The 24,270-nt window shown below is 34.1% G+C and overlaps 1 pseudogene across 1 annotated transcript in view; it reads right to left on the minus strand.

Moving 5' to 3' along the window:
- The window catches only part of LOC307064898, a 144,204-nt pseudogene that overhangs the window by 44,322 nt on the left and 75,612 nt on the right, over positions 1-24,270 (minus strand). The window lies entirely within an intron of this gene.

Consider the following 24,270-nt stretch of genomic DNA (forward strand, 5'->3'; position numbering starts at 1 on the left):
GACATCCATCACAAGATTGGGGTTCAGACTGGAGTTCATCAGTGACCAAAATAGATAAGACTTTTTACTTTCATGGACTTCATTGAGTTCTCCTTCTCCATTCGAATTATTTTAGCTGAATATATTAACATTTCACTTTTATTTTTAATGGATCACTTTTCTTCTATATATGGCTCTTTTCAGAATAATGGAAATGTGAGTTCATTTTCATAAAAACAAATGTAAATAGTTTATCAGCAATAGAATTTCACTTCAGAAAGAAAGGAAATATCACAGTAGAAAGGTGTGAAATACAAGAAAGAATGGTAGGCATATACATTAGTAAAAAAATGTAATATAAGAATTATACATATAAAATTTTAAAAAATTAAGATCATAATAATAATGTATAATTAACAATAATGTATAATTGGAAGAAATAGAAAATTTCAGACCAAAACCCTGAACAATATTAGCATGTAAATCATCTCGAGGTTAATTAGTATTAAAGTTCTCTAAGGTATTTTCATTTGTAAGGAAAAGAGTAAATTTAATTAACATTAGAGTCAAGTCAAAATAGTAGAATTTCAAGGGTAACCATTGAAAGAAGAAAAAAAAAAACTAGAAAAGAAAATAGAAAATTTGGGAGCTATGAGAAAACAGTGTTCAGCCATAAGGGGAAAAAGATATAAAGAAGCATAATACAAGAGATAAATAGAAAGAATAAATGTAGGTAATGAGAAAAATTAAATCACAGGAATAAAAGCAAATATGAATTAATTAAACCCATTAGTCCAAATAAATATTTTTTTCAGATTGGATTAAAAATTCAGCTATAGGGGAGAAGATGATGGTGGAGTAAAAGGATGTGGAGCTCACATCCCCCCATGAACACATCAAAAATATCTTTACATGTGGGACAGTTCTCACTGAAAACAAACTACAGACTTACAGAAGGACTCTTATAAAACCAACGCTGTAAGAAAAATCCACAGGGAATTTGGTAGGAAGAGAAGTGATCAGGTATGAACCTGTGCCCCTAGAAGGGGACACAGAAGATGAAGGGCATTCCATGGGCAGAGATCCTCCCTGGTGAATCAGTGGTTTGAGCCCCATATTGGGCACACTAGCCCTGGGGGTGGACACCAGGAAGAGGAAGACCCTTAGCTGGTTTGAAAATCAGTGGACTAACAGAGTTGTAAGATACTTAAACTCCACTTATGAAGAGTGTGCATACATTTTCTTACTTTCTAATCAAAGTTGGAGGAAACAGGTTGAAACTGCAGGTGACTCTGGCTGGTTTCCCTGCAACTGCCAAGTGTGAGCCCCAGCCTGAGCTGGGCACCCATTTCAGCCTCACTTACTGTGCAATGCAGCTCCACACTAGGGCAAGGTGAAGGGTGAGGGGAGTGCTCAATTGTGAGGAATAGAGCAGCTCAGACCAGACTTGGAATGGCATCTGAACAGTGAGGGGGGAGTCATTACTGCATTTATGGAGGCAGCCCATCAGGAACAGTCTGGAACTCTGGGACTGGGACCACCACAGCTCAAGCCCTGACCCACAGTGAGCACCTGCTCCAGCCTCTCTTGTTCCAGCATTGCTACCTTCTGAGGCGAGGGTGCCCATGCTGGAAGAGGGGGAAAACATACACTTTGGAACAGAGCCAGCTCAGACAAAAACCCTAAGGGCTTCTGCTTCAGCATCTTGGAAACTGCCCTTGCCCCCAATTAGATGTGTTGAACACTGAGCAGAGGGGAAGCCCTGGCTCTGGGTCTAGTCCCTCAATCTTCAGACCCATGTACTACTAAGGTTATAGCTGCCAGCACAACTTGTAGGAAGATGTGACTCATGATCAGATCAGATCCAGCTCTCCTACCAGAAACACTGGGCTCATGTAGACTGTATACAGACATTCCTACATAAGGACACTATTTCAAGACCAGAATAGGTAACTGTTTAACCTAATTTCATAGATATGGAGAAAGTTAAGCAAAATGAGAAGACAGAAGAATTTGTTTCAATTGAAAGAACAAGAGAACACCTGGCAAAACAACTAATAAAACAGAAATAAATAATTTACCAGAAAAAGAGTTCCAAGCATTAGTAAAAAAAAAAATAATAATAATAATAATAATTGAATTAGGGAAAAGAATAGATGAACACAGTGACAATATTAACAAGGTACTAGAAAATATTTGAAAAAAGTAGTTAGAACCAGAGAATAAAATAAGTGAAGTGAAAACATATTTAGAAGGAGTTAACAACTGACTAGGTGATACAGAAGAACACATAAGTAATCTGGAAGACAGAATAATGGAAATCATCCATCAGAAGAACAAAAAGAAAAACAAATAAAATGAAAAGTGTTTAAGGGACCTCTGTGATAAAATCAAGCAACATTTGCATTATTGAGGTCCAAGAAGGAGAAGAGAAGAAGGGGTTGAAAATGTATGTGATGAGATTATGACTGAAAATTTTCCAAAGTTGCAGAAGGAAACATATATCCAGGTAGAGGAAGAACAGAGGGTCCCAAGCAAGATGAACCTAAACAAATCCACCACAAAATATATTACAATTAAAATGGCAAATATTAATGATAAAGAGATAATTCTAAAGGCAGCAAGAGAAAAAAAGGAACACCCAAAAGGCTACTGGCTGATTTTTCTGGAAAAATCTTGCCAGCCAGAAGGAAGTGGCATGATATATTTAAAGGAGTGAAAGGGAAAAATCTGCAGCCTAGGACTCTCTACCCAACAAGGTTATTGTTTAGAAATGAAGGAGAGATAAAGAACTTCTCAAATACATTACAAAAAATTACAGACCAGTATCTCTGACATAGATGCAAAAATCCTCAGTAAAATATTAGCAAATCATCAGAGTGTCCTATGAGGAGCTTTAGCTTATGTTCCGAGCTGAGGTGTCAGTTCAGCCATTTCACAAAGACCTCTGGTCTGAAGAGCCGGGAGCAGGGTCTCTGTATGGGGCCCATTATGAGCAAGTGAAACAGACTAAGCACAAAGGAAAAAAAGGTGGATGGGCTAGGTCTGAAGTGAGATTGCCAGATTTATGTCCTTCCCAGATGAAATGTGGATCCTCTAGCAACAGGAGGTGTGAAGAGAGAGGACCTTCAAGATGACAGAGGAGTAAGACATAATGATTACCTTCCTCCTAACAAGTACATCAAAAATGCATCTACATGACAAACAACTCTTACAGAACACCTACTGTATGCTGGCAGAAGACCTCAGACTTCCCAAAACTGCATGGCTGACAGGGTGGTGGTACTACAGCCGGCAGTCAGGCCTAAGCCTGTGAAGTGGAAGAGATGAGTTCATGACATTGGACGAGCAGAGACCTCCCAGCCCCATGTAAAATCAATCGGTGAGCACACTCCTTGAGATCTCCATGCCAAGACTAAGACCAAGCTTCACTCAATGAACAGAAAGCTCCAGTGCTGGACACACAATACCAAACAACTAGCAAAACAGGAAGACAACCCCACCAACTAGGAGAGAGGCTGCCTAAAATCATAATAAGTTCACAGACAGCCTAAAACAAACCACCAGATGCAGTCCTACCCACCAAAAAGAAAAGATCTAGACTCATCCAACAGAGCACAGGCACCTGTTACCTCCAGCAGGAAGCCTACACAAGCCACAGAGCCAACCTTACCCACTGGGGGCAGACACCAAGAACAGTGGGGACTACGAACCTGCAACCTGATGAAAGGAGACCCCAAACACAGTAAGTTAAACAAAATGAGAAGACAGAGAAATATGCAACAGATGAAGGAGCAAGGTAAAAAAACCACCAGACCAAACAAACAAAGACGAAATAGGCAGTCTACCTGAAAAATAATTCAGAGTAATGATAGTAAAGATGATCCAAAATCTTGGAAATAGAATCAAGAAAATACAGAAAACCTTTAACAAGGACATAGAAGAACAAAAGAGCAAACAAACAATGATGAACAACACAATAAATGAAATTTAAAATTCTCTAGAAGGAAACAACAGCAGAATAACTGAAGCAGAAGAACAGATAAGTGGCCTGGAAGATAAAATAGTGGAAATACCTACCTCAGAGCAAAATAGAGAAAAAAGAATGAAAAGAATTGAGGACAGTCTCAGAGACATCTGGGACAACATTAAATGCACCAACATTCAAATTATAGGGATAACAGAAGAAGAAGAGAAAAAGAAAGGGATGAGAAAATATTTGAAGAGATTATAGTTGAAAACTTCCCTAATATGGGTAAGGAAACAGTCAATCAAGTCCAGGAAGCTCAGAGAGACAAAATACAGGATAAATCCAAGGAGAAAGAGGCCAAGACACATATTAATCAAACTATCAAAAATTAAATACAAAGAAAAAATATTAAAAGCAGCAAGGGAAAAGCAACAAACAACATACAAGTGAATCCTCATAAGGTTAACAACTGATCTTTCAGCAGAAACTCTGCAAGCCAGAAGAGAGTGGCAGGACATATTTAAAGTCATGAAAGGAAAAAACCTACAATCAAGATTGCTCTACCCAGTAAGGATCTCATTATAATTCAACAGAGAAATTAAAAACTTTACAGACAAGAAAAAGTTAAGAGAATTCAGCACCACCAAGCCAGCATTACAACAAATTGTAAAGGAAATTTTCTAGGCAGGAAACATAAGAGAAGGAAAAGACCTACAAAAAAAAAAATGAAGAAAATGTTAATAGGAACATACATACCAATAATTACCTTAAATGTAAATGGATACATATCAATAATTACCTTAAATGTAAATGGATTAAATGCTCAAACCAAATTACATAGACAGGCTGAATGGATAGAAAAAGAAGACCCATATATGTGCTGTCTACAGGAGACCCACTTCAGACCTAGGGACATACAAACTGAAAGTGAGGGGATGGAAAATGATATGCCATGCAAATGGAAATCAAAAGAAAGCTGGAGAAGCAGTTCTCATATCAGACAAAGTAGATTTTAAAATAAAGTCTATTACAAGAGACAAAGAAGAACACTACACAATGATCAGGGATCAATTACAAGAAGATATAACAACTGTAAATATTTATGCACTCAATATAGGAGCACCTCAATACATAAGACAAATGCTAACAGCCATAAAAGGGGAAATCAACAGTAACACAACCATAGTATGGGATTTCAACAACACACTTTCACCAATGGACAGATATCCAAAATGAAAATAATTAAGGGAAAACAAGCTTTAAATGACATATTAAACAAGATGGACTTAATTGATATTTATAGGACATTCCATCCAAACACAACAGAAGACACTTTCTTCTCAAGGGCTCATGGAACATTTGCCAAGATAGCTCATAACTTGAGTCACAAATCAAGCCTTGGTAAATGTACAAAAATTGAGTTCATATTACGCATCTTTTCTGATCACAACACTATGAGACTAGATATCAATTACAGGACAAAAATGTAAAAAATACAAACACATGGAGGCTAAACAATATGCTACTAAATAACCAAAAGATCACTGAAGAAATCAAAGAGGAAACCAAAAAATACCAAGAAACAAATGACAATGAAAACACGAATGCCCAAAACCTATGGGATGCAGCAATAACAGTTTTAACAAGGAAGTTTATAGTAATAAAATCCAACGTCAGGAAACAATAAAAATCTCAAATAAACATCCTAAACTTACACTTAAAGCATTTAGAGAAAGAACAATAACAACAACAACAACAAAAACAAAGTTAGCAGAAGGAAATTAATCTTAAAATCATATCAGAAACAAATGAAAAAGAAATGAAGGAAACAATAACAAAGAAAAATAAAACTGAGAGCTGGTTCTTTGAGAAGATAAACAAAATTGATAAGTCATTAGCTAGACTCATCAAAAAAAAAAAAAAAGGAGAAGACTCAAATCAACAGAATGAGAAATGAAAAAGGAGAAGTAACAAGTGACACTGCAGAAATACAAATGATCATGAGAGATTACTAAAAACAACTATATGCCAATAAAATGGACAACCTGGAAGAAATGGACAAATTCTTAGAAAAGCACAACCTTCTGAGACTGAAATAGGAAGAAATCAAAAATATAAACAGACCAGTCACAACACTGAAATTGAAACTATGACTAAAACTCTTGCAACAGACAAAAGCCCAGGGCCAGATGGCTTCACAGGCACATTCTATCAAACTTTAAGAGAAGAGCTAACACCTATCCTTCTCAAACTCTTCCAAAATATAAGAGGGGGGAACACTCCCAAACTCGTTCTACAAGGCCACCATCACCCTGATACCAAAACCAGACAAAGATGTCACAAAGAAAGAAAACTACAGGTCAATATCACTGATGAACATAGATGCACAAATTCTCAACCAAATATTAGCAAAAAGAATCCAACAGCAAATTAAAAGGATCATGCAGCATGATCAAGTGGAGTTTATCCCAGGAAAGCGAGGATTTTTCAGTATACCCAATTTAATCATTGTGATACACCATATTAACAAATTGAAGGATAAAAACCATGTGATAATCTCAATAGATGCAGAAAAAGCTTCTGAGAAAATTCAACACCCATTTATGATTAAAAAAAAAAAAAACTCTCCAGAAAGTAGGCATAGAGGAACATACCTCAATATGATAAAGGCCATATATAACCAACCCACAGCCTGCATCATTCTCGGTGGTGAAAAACTGAAACCATTTCCACTAAGGTAAGGAAGAAGACAAGGTTGCCCAGTCTCACTACTGTTATTCAAAATAGTTTGGAAATTTTAGCCACAGCAATCAGAGAAGGAAAAGAAATAAAAGGAATCCAAACTGGAAAAAAAGAAGTAAACTTTCACAGTTTGCAGATGACATGATACTATACATAGAGTATGCTAAGGATGCTACCAGAAAACTACTAGAGCTAATCAGTGAATTTGGTAAAGTAGCAGGGTACAAAATTAATGTACAGAAATCTTTTGCATTCCCATACACTAATGATAAAGTATCTGAAAGATAAATGAAGGAAACACTCCCATTTACCATTGCAACAAAAATAATAAAAGGCCTAGGAATAAACCTACCTAAGGAGACAAAAGAGCTGTATGCAGAAAACTATAAGACACTGATGAAATAAATTAAAGTTGATACAAACAGTAGGAGAGATACACCAAGTTCTTGGATTGGAAGAATCAACACTGTGAAAATGACTATACTACCGAAGATTCAGTACAATCCCTATCAAACATTTTTCACAGAACTAGAAGAAAAAAATTCACAGTTTGTATGGAAACACAAAAAAGACCCCGAATAGCTAAAGCAATCTTGAGAAAGAAAAATGGAGCAGGAGGAGTCTGACTTCCTGACTTCAGATTATACTACAAAACTGCAGGAATCAAGACAGTATGGTACTGGCACAAAAACCAAAATATAGATCAATGGAACAGGATAGAAAGCCCAGAGATAAACCCATGCACATATGGTCATCTTATGTTTGATAAAGGAGGCAAGAATATACAATGGAAAACAGCCTCTTCAATAAGTGGTGCTGGGTAAACTAGGCAGCTACATGTAAAAGAATGATATTAGAACACTCCCTAACACCATACACAAAAATAAACTCAAAATGGATTAAATACCTAGATGTAAGGCCAGACAATATCAAACTCTTAGAGGAAAACATAGGCAGTACACTTTATGAGATAAATCACAGCAAGATCCTTTCTGAACCACCTCCTAGAGAAAGGGAAACAAAAACAAAAACAAACAAATGGGACCTAATGAAACTTCAAAGTTTTTGCACAGCAAAGGAAACCATAAACAAGACCAAAAGACAACCCTCAGAATAGGAGAAAATATTTGCAAATGAAGCAACTGACAAAGGATTAACTTCTAAAATTTACAAGCAGCTCATGCAGCTCAATATCAGAAAACCAACAATCCAATCCAAAAATGGGCAGAACACCGAAATAGACATTTCTCCAAAGAAGGTATACAGATTGCCAACAAATACGTGAAAGGATGCTCAACATCACTAATCATTATAGAAATGCAAATCAAAACTACAATGAGGTTTCACCTCACAGGAGTCAGAATGTCCATTATCAAAAAAATTACAAACAATAAATGCTGAAGAAGGTGTGAAGGAAAGGGAAGCCTCTTGCACTGTTGGTGGGAATTTACAATTTACATATAGGGTGATATAACCACTGTGGAGAACAGTATGGAGGTTCCTTAAGAAACTAAAAATAGAAATACCATATGACCCAGCAATCCCACTACTGGGAATATACCCTGAGAAAACCATAATTCAAAGAGAGTCATCTACCACAATGTTCTTTGCAGCTCTATTTACAGTAGCAAGTACATGGAAGCAACCTAAGTGTCCATCGACAGATGAATGGATAAAGAAGATGTGACACATATATACAATGGAATATTACTCAGCTATAAAAAGAAACAAAATTGAGTTATTAATAGTGAAGTGATGGATCTAGAATCTGTCACACAGAGTAAAGCAAGAGAAAAACATATACCATATGCTAACACACACACACACACACACACACACACACACACACACACATATATATATAATCTAAAAAACAAAAATGTTTCTGAAGAACCTAGGGGCAGGACAAAAATGAAGACACAGATGTAGAGAATGGACTTAAGGACACGGGAAGTGGGAAAGTTAAGCTGGGACGAAGTGAGAGAGTGACATGGACATATACAACATACCAAATGTAAAATAGCTAGTGGGAAGCAGCTGCACAGCACAGGGTGATCAGCTCAGTGCTTTCTGTCCAGCTGGAGGGTTGGGTTATGAAGCGTAGTAGAGAGACACAAGAGGGAGGGGATATGGTGATATAAGTGTATGTATAGCTGAATCACTTTCTTATACAGCAGAAACTAACACAACAATGTAAAGCAATTATACTCCAATAAAGATATAAAAAAAAAGAATGAGCAAAAATCCAAAAATATATAAAAAATAATCATACACAAGGAACAAGTGGGATTTATTCCAGAGATTCAAGGATCATTCCATATTCTCAAACCTAATTAATGTGATAAACCACATTAACAAAAGGAAGGATAAAAATCACATGATCATCTCAATAGGTGCAGAAAAAGCCTCTGACAAAATTCATCATCCATTTATGACAATAACACTCATAAAAGTGAGTATCATGGGAAATAGCTCAACATAATAATGTGCCATATATGAAAAAACCACTAACCCAGTTGACATCATACTCAACAAAGAAAAGCTGAAAGCCTGTTTTCCTAAAATCAAGAAGAAGATAAGGATGCTCATGCTGCCCAATTCTATTTAGCATAGTATTGGAAGTTCCAGCCACAGCAATCAGACAAGAAAAAGAAATGAAATGCATCACATTGTAAGGGAAGAGGTAAAGCTGTAACTATTTGCAGATGACATGATAATTTATATAGAAAACCCTAAATCTCTCCAGCAAAAATCTATTAGAACTAATAAATGAATTCAGTAAAGTTATCAGATATAAGAATAATATACAGAAATCTATTGCTTTTCTATTAATTAATTATCAACTACCAGAAAGAGAAAAGAAGAAAAAAATCCTGTATAAATCACCTAAGGATAAACTTAACAAAGGAGATGAACAACCTATACTCTGAAAACTATAAAGTATTGATGAAGGAAATTGAAGATGATACAAAGAAATGAAAGATATGCCATGTTCATGGATTGGAATTAATATTGTTAAAATGTCCATACTACCCAAAGCAATCTACAGATTTAATTCAATCCCTATCAAAATACCCAGGACATTTTTCACAGAACTAGAACAAATAATCCTAAAACTTACATGGAAGCAAAAAGACCCCAATTGTTGTTTTTTTGGCGGTGCACGGGCCTCTCACTGTTGTGGTCTCTCCCGTTGAGGAGCACAGGCTCCGGACGCTCAGGCTCAGCAGCCATGGCTCATGGGCCCAGCCGCTCCGCGGCATGCAGGATCCTCCTGGACCGGGGCACAAACCCATGTCCGCTGCATCAGCAGGCAGACTCTCAACAACTGCACCACCAGGGAAGTCCCTAGCCAAAGCAATTTTGAGAAAAAAAGAGAGAACAAAGCTGGAGGTATTCTGTTGCTTAACTTCAGATTCTCCAACAAAGCTACAGTAATCAAAATAACATGGTAGTGGAACAAAAACAGACCCATAGATCAGTGGAACAGGATATAGAGCCCAGAAAGAAAACAACACACTATGGTCAATTAATCTATGACAGAGGAGATAAGAAGACGCAATGGAGAAAAGACAGTGTCTTCAATATATGGTGCAGGGATAACTGAAGAGCTACATTTATTTATTTTTTAATTACATTTTTAAAAATTTTACACAGTTTTTAAAGTTTACACTCTATTTACAGTTATTACAAAATATTCACTATATTCCCTGTATTGTACAATACATCATTATAGCCTATCCTACACCCAATATTTTGTACCTCCCACTCCCCTGATGGTAATGACTAGTTTGTTCTCTATATCTATGCATATGCTTCTTTTTTGTTATATTCACTAGTTTGTTGTATTTTTTAGATTCCACACATACGTGATATCATACAGTATTTGTCTTTCTCTGTTTGATTTATTTCACTTAACATAGTGACATCCATGTCAGTCCATGTTGTTGAAAATTGCTACATTGTTTTCATGACTGAGTAGTATTCCATTATTCATATATACCACATATTCTCTATCTATTCATCTGTTGATGACACTTAGCTTACTTCCATATTTTGGCAATTGTAAATAATGCTGTTATGAACATTGAGATGCCTATATTTTTTCAAATTAATTGGTTTTTTTTCAGATATATACTCAGGAATGGAATTGCTGGGTCATATGGTAGCTCTATTTTTAGTTTTTTGGGAAACGTCCATACTCTTTTCCACAGTGGTTGCACCGATTTAAATTCCCACCAACAGTGTATGGGGGTTCCCTTTTCTCCACATCCTTGCCAACATGTGTTCTTTGTGTTCTTTTTGATGACTGTTTGACAGGTGTGAGGTGATATGTCATTGTGGTTTTGATCTACATTTCCCTGATGTTTAGTGATGTTGCATATCTTTTCATGTGCCTGTCAGCCATCTGTATTTCCTGTTTGGAAAAATGTCTTTTCAGTTCTTCTTCCCCAGTTTTAATTGTGTTTTTTTTTTTTATGTTGAGTTGTATGAGCTGTTTATATATGTCTCTAACACCATACGGAAAAAGAAACTCAAAATGGATTAAAAACCTAAATGTAAGACTAAATACGATAAACCTCATAGAGAAAAACCTAGGCAGAATACTCTTTGACATAAATCGTAGCAATATATATATTTTTTGGATCCATCTCCTAAAGTAAAGGAAATAAAAGCAAAAATAAACAAATGGAACCTAATTAAAATTAAAAGCTTTTGCATAGCAAAGAAACCATTGATAAAACAAAAAGACAACCTACTGAATGGGAAATAAACCTCCATATGAAAATAAGCAAATTTTTGTTAAAATAGTGTAAATATTTCAGACACTATGAAACCCAGTCCTGAATTTAAAGTATTAATAAAAGAGATTCTCAGTTCCCCTAGTAAGTAATAAAATATAGATTAAGACAGCAGTAATGTTAGATTTTACATATAATGAGAGTAGCAAATTTAAGAAGTTTGAAAATATAAATTAGTGAGACTATGGAACAAGAAATCCTCTTATATGTTGCTGAAGCGCAATTTGTTACAAACACTTTGAAAAATAATTTGGCATTACCTTATAAGTTTCAACACACTCACCCTTCAATCAAGCAATGTACATTCTTAGGTATAACACCTACATAAAGTCCCATACATAGACATGAGATATATTCAAGAATGGTTGTTAGCAAAATTATTCATAATAGTAAAAAAAATCTGGAAATGTTGTCCATCAGTAGAAGAGTACATGAATAAATTGTGGTATATTCATAAATTGGAACACTATAAAATTGAAAATAAATTAATTGGACTTGAAAGGATGATGTGGATTAATTTTAGAAACAAAATTTAATAGGAAATGAGTCACAGAATGGTACTTTCAGTGTGATGCTATTACTTATGACTCTAAATAAAGAAAATGCTTGATGTATTAATCAGATATGCATACATATGTACATGGTTACTCACTCTATGAAATATTGAAATAAGAAAAGGAAATGACTCATGTAAAATTTAAGCAGAGAGATGAGACTAAGGCAGTGCACATATGTAAATTTTTTATTTGGAAATGTTTTGCACTTAAGTATGTGCTGGCTTTAAAGGTGTTCATTTTATCATCATGTGTAATAACTTACTTGTATGATACGTGTGTTCTTTTTGTGGTCCATGTATTTCATAATGAACTCCTCCATAGAAAATCATTTAAAATACAATGAAAAGAAATAGAATTTGAAGGAAATGGTCTAGTCTTGCTTACCTATGTCTGGCGCTAATAATTTAAAGGTCAAATCATGACATAAGAATATATGACAAAGGAGGCAAGGATATACAATGGAGAAAAGACAGTCTCTTCAATAAATGGTGCTGGGAAAACTGGACAGCTACATGTAAAAGAATGAAATTAGAACACTCCCTAACACTATACACAAAAATAAACTCAAAATGGATTGAAGACCTAAATGTAAGACTGGAAACTATAAAACTCTTAGAGGAAAACATAGGAAGAACACTGACATAAATCACAGAAAGATATTTTTTGACTCACCTCCTAGAGTAATGGCAATAAAAACAAAAATAAACAAATAGGACCTAATGAAACTTAAAAGCTTTTGCACAGCAAAGAACACTATAAACAAAATGAAAAGACAACCCTCAGAATGAGAGAAAACATTTGCAAATGATTCAATGGACAAAGGATTAATCTCCAAAATATATAAACAGCTCATGCAGCTTAATATTAAAAAAAAACCAAAATACAATCCAATCAAAAAATGGGCAGAAGACCTAAATAGACACTTCTCCAAAGAAGACATACAGATTGCCAATAAACTCATTAAAGGATGCTCAACATCACTAATTATTAGAGAAATGCAAATAAAAATTACAATGAAGTATCACCTCACACTGGTTAGAATGAACATCATCAGAATATCTACAAACAACAAATGCTGGAGAGGATGTGGAGAAAAGGGAACCCTCTTGCACTGTTGGTGGGAATATAAATTGATACAGCCACTATAGAGAACAGTATGGACGTTCCTTAAAAAACTAAAAATAGAATTACCATATGACCCAGAAATCCCAGTACTGGGCATATACCTAGAGAAAACCATAATTCAATGAAACACATGAACCCCAATGTTAATTGCAGCACTATTTACAATAGTCAGGTCATGGAAGCAAACTAAATGCCCAGACAAGTGGATAAAGAAGATGCGGTACATATATAAAATGGAATATTACTCAGCCATAAAAAGGAACAAAACTGGGTCATTTGTAGAGACATGGATAGACCTAGAGACTGTCATACAAAGTGAAGCAATTCAGAATGATAAAAACAAATATAATAAATTAATGTATATATGTGGAATCTAGAAAAATGGTACAGATGCACTGGTTTGCCAGGAAGAAATAAAGACACAGATGTAGAGAACAAACATATGGACACCAAGGGGGGAAAGTGGGGGTGGTGGTGTGGGATGAATTGGGAGATTAGAATTGACATATATACACTAATATGTGTAAAATATATAACTAATAAGAACCGTTCTATAAAAAATTTAAATGAAATTAAATTTTTTAAAAAATAATAAATTGTTGCCTGTACCAAATTTAGCACCTTTGTGATTTTACCCCAAGGTTGCAGTCCTGACTGAGAAAGAAAATGAAATAAGTTAAAATTATTCAACCCACCAACGACTAAAATTCGCATACATCTAACTCTGTCACTTTTGCAGTGAGCCTTGTTTTACATTAGAGACTCTTTCTAATCATGAAAATGCCACCTTGCCCATCACCCATACCTGCACAGCCAACTGTGGCCAAGTGCTAAGGTTCACTGGACACAGAAATCTGCACAGTCTGTTCACCCAACCTGTGCAGCTTGCATTTCTCAAACATGCACCTGTTACACACTTTCACCTGCCTACACACACCTGCCAAGATAGCTGCATCAGGAAGGTAGTTCTCACTAGGGGGTACTTTTGTCTCCAAAATGTTACTACTTTAGCCAATTTCTCAAGGTTTCCTTGCCCAGGCCACATATGTTAGAGTGTTAAGTAATAATTTTGCATATACTCCTGTAATCCAAGTTTTGAAACAATTTGGAAGTATGGAATGGGATAGATATCAAAATATACATAATATGTTATGTTGTGTTGTGTTGTGTTATGTTATTATAGGAGACTGCACTTGTGTCTGAGAGCAAAATGGCCTTTTTAGTACTTCCTTCATCACCACCCTAAACCTTTTGACCCATTGAATGGGATGAGCAATTTTCCAACCAGATCTACAAAGGATTGCACTCTTCCTTGGATTGGGTGGTTAAAGATGTGGAGCAAAAATCTTATATTTTATAGGTGGTAGTATAAATTGTCAGAACCATTTTGAAAAAAGATTACCATTATTTTATAAACTTAAGCATGCACACTCCCTATATTATGTGAAGATGTTCATAGCAAAATTATACACAAGCACACACAAACTCTTATGTAATTATGGGCAGATGTGTGGGAGGAGGTTGACAATGATACTCCCTAAATTGTTATTTTTTTTTTTTTTTTTTTTTTTTTTTTTTTTGCGGTACGCGGGCCTCTCACTGCTGTGGCCTCTCCCGTTGCGGAGCACAGGCTCCGGACGCGCAGGCTCAGCGGCCATGGCTCACGGGCCCAGCCGCTCCGCGGCATGTGGGATCTTCCCAGACCGGGGCACGAACCCGCGTCCCCTGCATCGACAGGCAGACTCTCAACCACTGCGCCACCAGGGAAGCCCCCTAAATTGTTATTTTTAACATACATTGGTTTATTGTATATTACTGGATAAACATATAAAAGTTATAAATATAGAACAATGCTTATTTTGTTCTGTGAAACATGGTGTTTGTTGTTCTTATGCTCATCAACTATACCTTTATAATATTTTATGTGCACAGAAGATTTGCCCAATCCAGATTGGGATCAGCATGATTTACTCTCAGTGTGAGCTGTGACTCAAGCTCTAAATATTATTTAAGGACTTAAATGTGCCTCACATGTTTAAGGGCTACAAAGACAATTAAAGATATAAACATGGTTTTGAAGAAGCTTACTGAGAAATAGAGGGAGGAGGACATGAAGAAAAATGTGGTAAAGTTTTATACAGGCTATGATATAAATCTATATAGTATATCCTAGAGGTAGAAAAAGTGATAGGAACAATTTCTATTTCAGAATATTGTGTCAGGAATGGCTTTTAAAATAAATGCAATATAACTTGAATAGAGTTACAAAGAAAATGATTTTCCTGAGCAGACTGATGTGGAAGAAATATTTTCTTGGTAGGAGATTGTAGGAATCAAAGACTCTAGAAAATTTAAATAATCAAAAACCTGAAGGCCAGATTTCTGAAAGACAAAAATGTTTTACCTCACAGATATTTTTAGAGAATGAACAACTGGAAGTATTGCCAAGAAATTCACATTTCTTTAATATCAGAAGGAAAAACAGCATAAGATAGAAAAGTGGCTTTATTTGTACTTCAAATTTAAAATATTTAAAATGTTACATAGTAACAGAAAATGAAAATTTATCTATTCACTTTTTCTTAGGAATGCACAAATAGCAGTGAATTTCATTATGGATGAGAGAAAAATCTCGTAATTTTGTACCCTTTTAAATCAGATACTCTGTATTTTCGAAACAATTTCAGATGTCATGCATTCTAGCTACAAATGTTGCCCACTTATTGGGAAAAGTTTTTCTTGGTATTAGTCTATAATATCACCATTGCAGGGGGAATCTGGCATCCTGTAATGAAACTCTAAATGTTTAGCATATCTAGCCAACCCCAAAAGCTGACATGCCATTTTCTTGGGAATAAACTAAATATATAAAATATGATTATTTCATTATTATCTATAACAATGTCAGGATCAAACAGCAAGCAATTTATACTTTCAAGGTAGGTGGGGGAAAACATGATTTTAAATACAAACATGTATATTTAAGCAATACTTGACTTGAAATATTTCATATGTAATGGAATATTCCAAAACTTCAAATGAAAATTAAACAGAATACAAAGAACAATAATATAATCTTTGAGCAAAAAGGGAAAAGGTCTCACAAAACCAATATCCTTTTTATACAGCAGTGTTTCCTTTTCATCTAGCAGCTTCTGCAATATTTATAGAGCTGACTGGATAAGTTTGATTTTCTAGCTCCCATTTGCATCACAGGGTGAACCTCTGGATAAAAGTTAACAATTGCAAAGAAGGGCTGGTTCTATGAAATACATCAGTAGTGATAAGTGAACAGTCTGAAAAGAAACACTTACTTTGAAAATCTAACAAAGTTGTAGTAAAGAAAACCAAAAAAATTGCATCAATTCTAACAATCTTAAAGCACAGAGTAGTTGTATTGTGTTAAATATTTCCTGTTTACTAAAACAACACATTAAGAGAGCACTCTGATTCATTAGTTTCTCAAATTTCAACCACAATATCTCTTCAAAGATGAAAACTGATTATGCTACTTAACTGTTTCAGAACTTTCAGTAACTTCCCATTGCTCCTAGGCGTTACTCTCTCACTTTCAGATACTTTTCTTCTTATTGATGGAATATTTTGCCTCTAATTTCATGTAGTAGATCACAGCCATATCACTTCCTTAAGAGTATCTCCTCTGAACACTTCTAGACTAGGTAATTTCTCTCTATCATACAATCACAGAGTATTTTCTGCTTTTGAAATAATTTATTGATTATAGATACTTGTTTAATGACCATCTTACTAGTGAGACTGTAAACTCCCTGAGGACAGATACAATGATTGTTTTAATTGAATTGCTATTTAATGAATGAACTGGCACCTAAGTGATGAGATAAATAATTTCTATATCTTTGATTTAAAATATCATCAAACTAGAAAAACTTGACATGTCTTTAGAAACATACAGAGAAAAACAAATGAGTACTATAAGGACCAAGATGAAACTTTTACTAAAGAAAACAAAGGAAAACAACTTTGAAGTATTGATGTTTAAATTGTTGCTAAACTCTCAGAACAATTTTCATTAACTATCAGGCTAATGGAGCTCTTTCAAAACAGAATAAATCTTGCTTAGAAGCAGTGTGGTGATCTTCCACACCTAAAAATTTACTCGAGATATTGCATATCTTTCCCAATGTTTTGGAAAATGTAATATTTTAGAAGTGTAAGACCAGGCTAGACAGGAAAAAAGTCTTCTTAACTTCTTTATGAAGGGTGTGTTTCAAGACACCTGTATTAATTTCTTCTTATTACTGGAACATTTTAGAAACCAATTTAGTAGCTTAAAACATCAAACTATTATCTTATAATTCTGTACCTCAGAAGTCTATAATGGGTAGGCAGGGCTGTATTCCTTCTAGAAGCTCATCGGAATAGCCCATTTCTTTGCTTTTCCCTGTTTATAGACAGTGCCGGCATTCCCTGGCTTGTGTTCACACATGACTTAGAACTCTGCTTTCATGGTAACATTTTCTTCTTTGATTAACTCTCCTGTCTCCCTCTTTTCTTTATAAGGACCTGTGATTACACTGGGTCCACTTGTATAATCCAGGATAATCCTCCCATTTTATGACACTTAATTATTAATCACATCAGCAAAATCCCTTTTTCCATGTTAAAGCAACATATTTCTTTAACATGGAAAATGTTCCTCTGGATTAAGACATGAATATCTTTAGGGCGTCATTGTTTAGCCCAGTGCAACACCAGAATAGTGTGTCTCTCAAACAATAAGCATCTTTCTCCATCTATTTGAAGAATAGAGGAGGAATATTTTGTCCTCTACTTCTTTCAGGTCTCCTTAACAAAAGACGGATTAACACGAGAAAAGCAAACAAACTGAAGTTTTACATGATGTAGGAGCCCTCATAAGGAAATAAAAACCCAAAAAAAGTGGCAAAACCTATAGTAGCTATTAAAATGAGAAGAATAAAGGAAGGTAAGTACTATTTTAACAAGTTCTGCTTGTACAGAATTCTCCTGACCTCAAATCATCCTTGATTAAAATGTTACTTTCTTTCTGATATAAGTAGGACAGCTTTCTTATGGAATTTCTTCTCCTCTCCTTAAGAAGAAAGGGGAGATGAGAATGTTCTTGCATCTGCTATTTTTTGAGTGCCTTAAGTTCAAAGTATCCCTTATGTTGAAGTGGCAAACATTGATCTCAGAAAGCAGTTGTGCAGGAAATAGAAAACAGTACACAAGGCATTCTGCATCCTTATATACACAGATTTATAATCAAAGAAGTCTAGGCAAGACTGCAGACAGGACATAGCTGGGTACCAGGGATTGTAGTCACTTAAGTACCACATCATTTCATAGTATCAGAGTGCAAAATTGTAATTACAAGTTTCCCTTTTTTGGATTAGCAGAGCTGCACTACTAATACCAAGGCCATAATACTGTTCTTTAATACTTATAAGACTTTATCTTAGCACTATATACATAAGTGTATGTGTATCTATATATACCAGTATGAATGCATTGATACATAATCATATATATGCACATATATATGGGCAATATTTTTGTGAATTCCCTATAGGATAAAATAAGGTAATATTTTTATGCAAAAAATGAAGTGAACAGCAAATTTTAAGGAGAAAATTGATTATAGATAAGGACAAATGTTAAAGTAGTCCAAAAAATGGAGTAAAATGAATGAAAATGCAATAAAAGAATGAACATTCTCATTTGAATTGTAAAGAACGGATTTGACAATGTGGAATATTGTATCAGAGGCTTAAAGAACAATGTAAACCGTTCTTCTACAGTTTCAAAAAACATGACAAAAAGATTAAGATTATGATGGAGATTATGATAAATCTAGAAAAAAGAAGATATAGATTAAACTAATGAATAATTCTTATACCAGAGCCTGTGTGTACGTGTAGACATGTGAGTGGGTAGTTCAGGTGAGGGAACACAGAAAACTGATAGAAAAGCAATATCTAAAAATATAAATAGGGAATTTTTTGATGCAAAATATGTGAAAATGCTTATATAAATAAGCACTTTTTAAAATAAATAAACAGTTGTTTCACACACTGCTTAATGTATATAAATAAATATATATTACTGTGTATTACAAAATACTATTATAACAATTTTAAAATTACTGATTAAACAGTTACTGTGTGGTTGCATTTGTACTGTGCACTCTGTGTTGTTCATTCTATTCTGACATTGATACTGATATGTATATATCTATATATAATCATATTTTTTAAAGATAAGAAAACTGAAAATCAAAACATAGAATGAAATTAAATGTATGCCTCCCTCAATTTGAAGGCCTTACTCTTCAAGTGAGGCAGTCCATCACAAAGATAGCCTAACAGAAAATGTAGGCTACCTACAAAATTGCCAATCAAGTTTAGTTTTACTGAGAGATTAAGAAAAATAACTATAGGAAATACTGAGTAAGAAAAATAACTATAGAAAATACTGAGAAGACATAAGAGAGACTAGAAAGTTTATTTCACTTAGACCTAATTAGGTTATGTTTGATTTGAAGAGTCTACAGCCCAGAGGCAAAGTTTGATCACACTCTGCTCTTAGCTATTTTTTTTATTATTATTTTTTATTTTTTTGTGGTACGTGGTCCTCTCACTGTTGTGGCCTCTCCCGTTGCAGAGCACAGGCTCCGGATGTGCAGGCTTAGTGGCCATGGCTCACGGGCCTAGCTGCTTCATGGCATGTGGGACCTTCCTGGACCAGGGCACGAACCTGTGTCCCCTGCATCGGCAGGCAGACTCTCAATCACTGCACCACCAGGGAAGCCCCTGCTCTTAGCTATTCTTTTTCTCCTAATCTGTAGCAGAAAATTTGCTTTTAATGTCTCTATAATATGTGTGGACTTTTTTTGTCTTATAACAAGTTAAAAATTTAACCAACCAATGAAACAACAAAACAAATAATCCCTCTCCAACTTCAGTCACGTAAGACTTCATTTCTGGCTCTTTCTAATAAAAAACTCAATTATTTATGACACTGAAATGCTACCAAAATAATTTCTAACAAAGCACCTAAATTGTTCCCTCCAAAAGTAGGTTCACTTAGAGTTGTACAATTAATATTTGTCTCACCCAGGAGATTTTCTAAATAATATTGAATAATTTAAATTATGTTCCCCGCCCTCACTGGAAAGAATGACATCTACTGTCAGTGCAAATATCCTTCGTGAAAGGTCCTTTTTTGTTGTCTGATTACTTCTGTAAAATCCGTAAGTATAGAAGTTTGAACAAATGAGTAAATATATTGTAGGTAATGGAATCCAGGTTTTTCATTATTGGAGAAACAATTTACAAATAAGAAATGAGGGGACTGGCATGGGTGAGTGGACAGATAGTGTGGAAAGAGCTCTGTGGTGCTGGATTGAAGTCTGTAGGTATAAGTGTGAACTCATGTTTTAATATACTGTTGCAGTTTTAATACATGTTAGATACAGAAATAAATATAGATGTGTATACATGAGGTTAGTATATATACATATAAATTTCTCAGATCTACCCACTGAAAGGGCCTAAGTGCACTGTCACCCCAGTAACAATGAGCACATTTAGCATCCAGATAGTGATTTTTAATATCATTGTCCAAAAAAAATGAACAAGAACTCCTTGGAGAGGTGGATGATTCCTGGCAGAGGTAGGGAATATGCAAGATAAGCCCAGAGCATCTTGTGATCACAAAAAAGTGCCAAAAAATTTGAAAGTTGGTTCATATTCAAAGGGCACAGGAGACAGATTAAAAGTGCTCCCAAAAGCCAAAGCAGGAAAAATTTGAACAACCAAGTAAATAATAATAGTATTAAATTATAATTAACTAATAAAATAAATATCTATGGTTCCATACCAATAAATAACTCAGTAGAAAAGTAAATGTGGGAGAAGGGAATGCCTCTTTCTTACAAGATAATTCTGATTAATAAATATGAAAGGAATGAATGAAATTAAAAGTCACCATTAGCACCATTAGAACACTTACCACAGGCAAGTTCTCCTAATAGATTCTAAAATGAGTGGGCAAATATAAGGAGCAACAGGATATTTGCAGTCTCAAAATATCTTCCCTCAAACAAATCTTTATTAATTTAAAATGAATAAGCAGTAATTTTACAGTGGAGAAAATTTGCCACATAAAACCTTTGGTAAATATAGGGATGGTTGCACATTAAGATAAATTCAATCTTACCTTAACTTTTTTAAAAACGATTTTCTCTGCTTAATTAAGATCTGAGTGACATTTTTATCCTTTTTTTAGGTAATAAATTTTCTGCATGAGTATGGAAACATCTGCTCAATCAGCAAAAATCATAACACATAAAATCATGATATTCAATAGACATATGTTTCTGCAAAATGTTTATCATAAACAATGGAAAAAGAGACTACGAAATGAATAGTGAGTGACAAAATAACAATTAGGAGTTATAAAATTAAGAAGGAAAACATAATAATTTCAAAGCATATCTTGTATAGTGATATATATGTGCTTGCTTGCAGGTGTTTAGATTAGAATATTTTTCTCCCCTGAGAAGATATATCTTGTGACAAGAGATACAGAAAATGAATGGAGTAGGATTGAATAGATTGAACAGTTTTCCAGAAGTGTTGAGAGAATTTAGAGTTTATAACACATGTAAAAATGTCTGCTTTAGCAAAAAGAAAGCATGTTCTTCCTGGCATGGAGGATAAAGAAGAGATTAATAGATAAAGATAGGGAGTGGGTGGAAAGAAAGTGGTAGTAAAAAACCACAGAGGAAATATATAGGTTAAATCATACATTCATTACACATTTCACACTACAGTGCTGTCGTCAGGAGATTGAAGACTATGGAAAATATTTAATAAAATATTTCCATTAAATATGGTAAATACTTAGGTTTGAAAAAACTGAAGTTCTGATGGTAAAGCTTTAGTTATTGGTTCTCTGTTCCATTTCCTCGATCTGAATCCATCATCTGTAAATACCATCAATCTCAAGGCAGAAATGCCTATTTTGTGCACAAATATTTGCTGAGTTTCTGGCACAGTTCTTGACCCAAAGTGGGAACTCAGTTTGCATGAAAAACTGACTAAATCACAAAAGGTAAATTAAGGTGTTACTGCATGTTGAAAAGTAAAAGTTTTGATTAGAATGTGCCCTAAAGTCTTACTGCTTTTGGAATGGAGTCTGAAGACACCCTATGACTGCCCAAATTCAGAAAGGATCATTCGATTTTTCTTTCCTATAATGATGACAAGCTATCACTCCATACAATTACCTACTCTCATTTCACCATGATTATGGCCTTTATTTCCTTGATCCCTTCACATTCTTTCATCTTGTTAATTTCTTTGTTCACGATATTATATTCTGTTGAATGTTATTAATACATATAATTAATTATTAAGTTATAATTTATAATCTTAAAATTGTATTTATCCCTTCTTTGTTTTGATAACTCCTGTTTTCACTCAACAGGACTACATAGTGTTTTTTTATTATTTCAATTTTAAGCTTATAAAACAGCAATATGAATAAAAATGGAAAATGACAAAAGCAGTATGCCTCTAGAAAATTAGAACTGCTGTAATTTTCCTGAAAATAATTCCAAGACATAACTTCAGGTCGATATATTTATATTTACTCCTATGAAACTTAGTTTTGTTTATTTATGTATGTTTATGGCAGGCCAATTATCTTAAAATATTTATTGAACAATAAATATTTTCTTCACTGATTTGATACCACTTTTTATCATATAATAAACCAGGCTTTTCATTTTGGGTGAATTTGTGGATTCTACATACTTCCGTTCAGGGGCTTTCTCTTTTCCTCTATATTTCCTCAATATTAGCTAAAAATAATTGTAGCCTTACAAGAAATTCTTATAACTGTAGGGTCAAACCTTTCTTAGATTAGAATTTTACATAATTTTAGTGAAATTGTGAACAAGCCTCATAATATCTAATTGGTATCCTAATTGATATGTCACTAAAGACACAGAATAATCCTGGGAGAACACTTTTTTTTCACTGACTTTTTTTCTTAGAATTATTTTTTAGTGCCATTTAATATTTTCTAATAAAATTTTCATTTATGGGATAGGTACATACACTTCTCTTTTTTCTCTTGCATAGCTTTTATTTCTATTTATAATGAAATATTGTCTTCCTTGCATTTTGTTTTTCCCCAGTATATGGGAAAACTAATACATTATTGTCCCATAATTTTGTAGTTGATCATCTTAGAGATAATCTTATTGACTGGATTTTCAAGTTATTCTCTGTAATTTTCCAGGTGTATAATTTTATTAACTAAAAATTTTACATTCATTTATATAAAAAATTTTAACTGAATAATTGAAAAAGAATTTCAGTTGAATAATAATTTCAACTGAAAATAACATGTTTTTTAAGTAAATACTTTCACAAAGTACCAGAAAAACATTTCACATTGACAAAATAAAGTATTATATTTGGTCAGAATGAAAGCTTCAAAGATGGCCTTCAATCATCTATGAATAGAGGGTAGATTATTAAAGAATTTTAATTTTCCAAAGAAAAGGCATTTATTTTGTATTTCTTATGAGTACCTTTTAATAAAAGATTTCCCAACTTTTTTTACTAGCACTTGTTTCAAAGTAAAACATTTGCACCCATACACTGACATCTGGTGGATATTCAGTTTATGATCTGGTGGCTATTCAGTGTAGTACTTCTAATGTAACATGAGGGGAAGTAAATAAAATGTACCATAAGAACAAAGTTCTAGCTAAATTTATAAAGAGAATAAAAATTTATTTTGATTTTATATTTATGGGAATGTAAATATAAGAAAAAATGTAAATGGTTTTGTTAGATTCTTAGTATACTTATTCCTATTGTGTTTTCAGGGTGTAGCATATATAGAAAATTATTTATAACTCATCATATCCTAGTGTCTAATATCTTGTTTTGCATGCTGCAGATACTTTGCACTTATGTTATTTACATAAATGTTATCCTGTATCTCAAGACAGTTAAAATTGTTACTGGGTTAAAACACCTTCATGTAGAAGAAATGTCTGAAAAAAATGGAGATG

This window comes from Hyperoodon ampullatus (assembly GCF_949752795.1).
Source record: "Hyperoodon ampullatus genome assembly, chromosome: 16".
NCBI lineage: Eukaryota > Metazoa > Chordata > Mammalia > Artiodactyla > Ziphiidae > Hyperoodon > Hyperoodon ampullatus.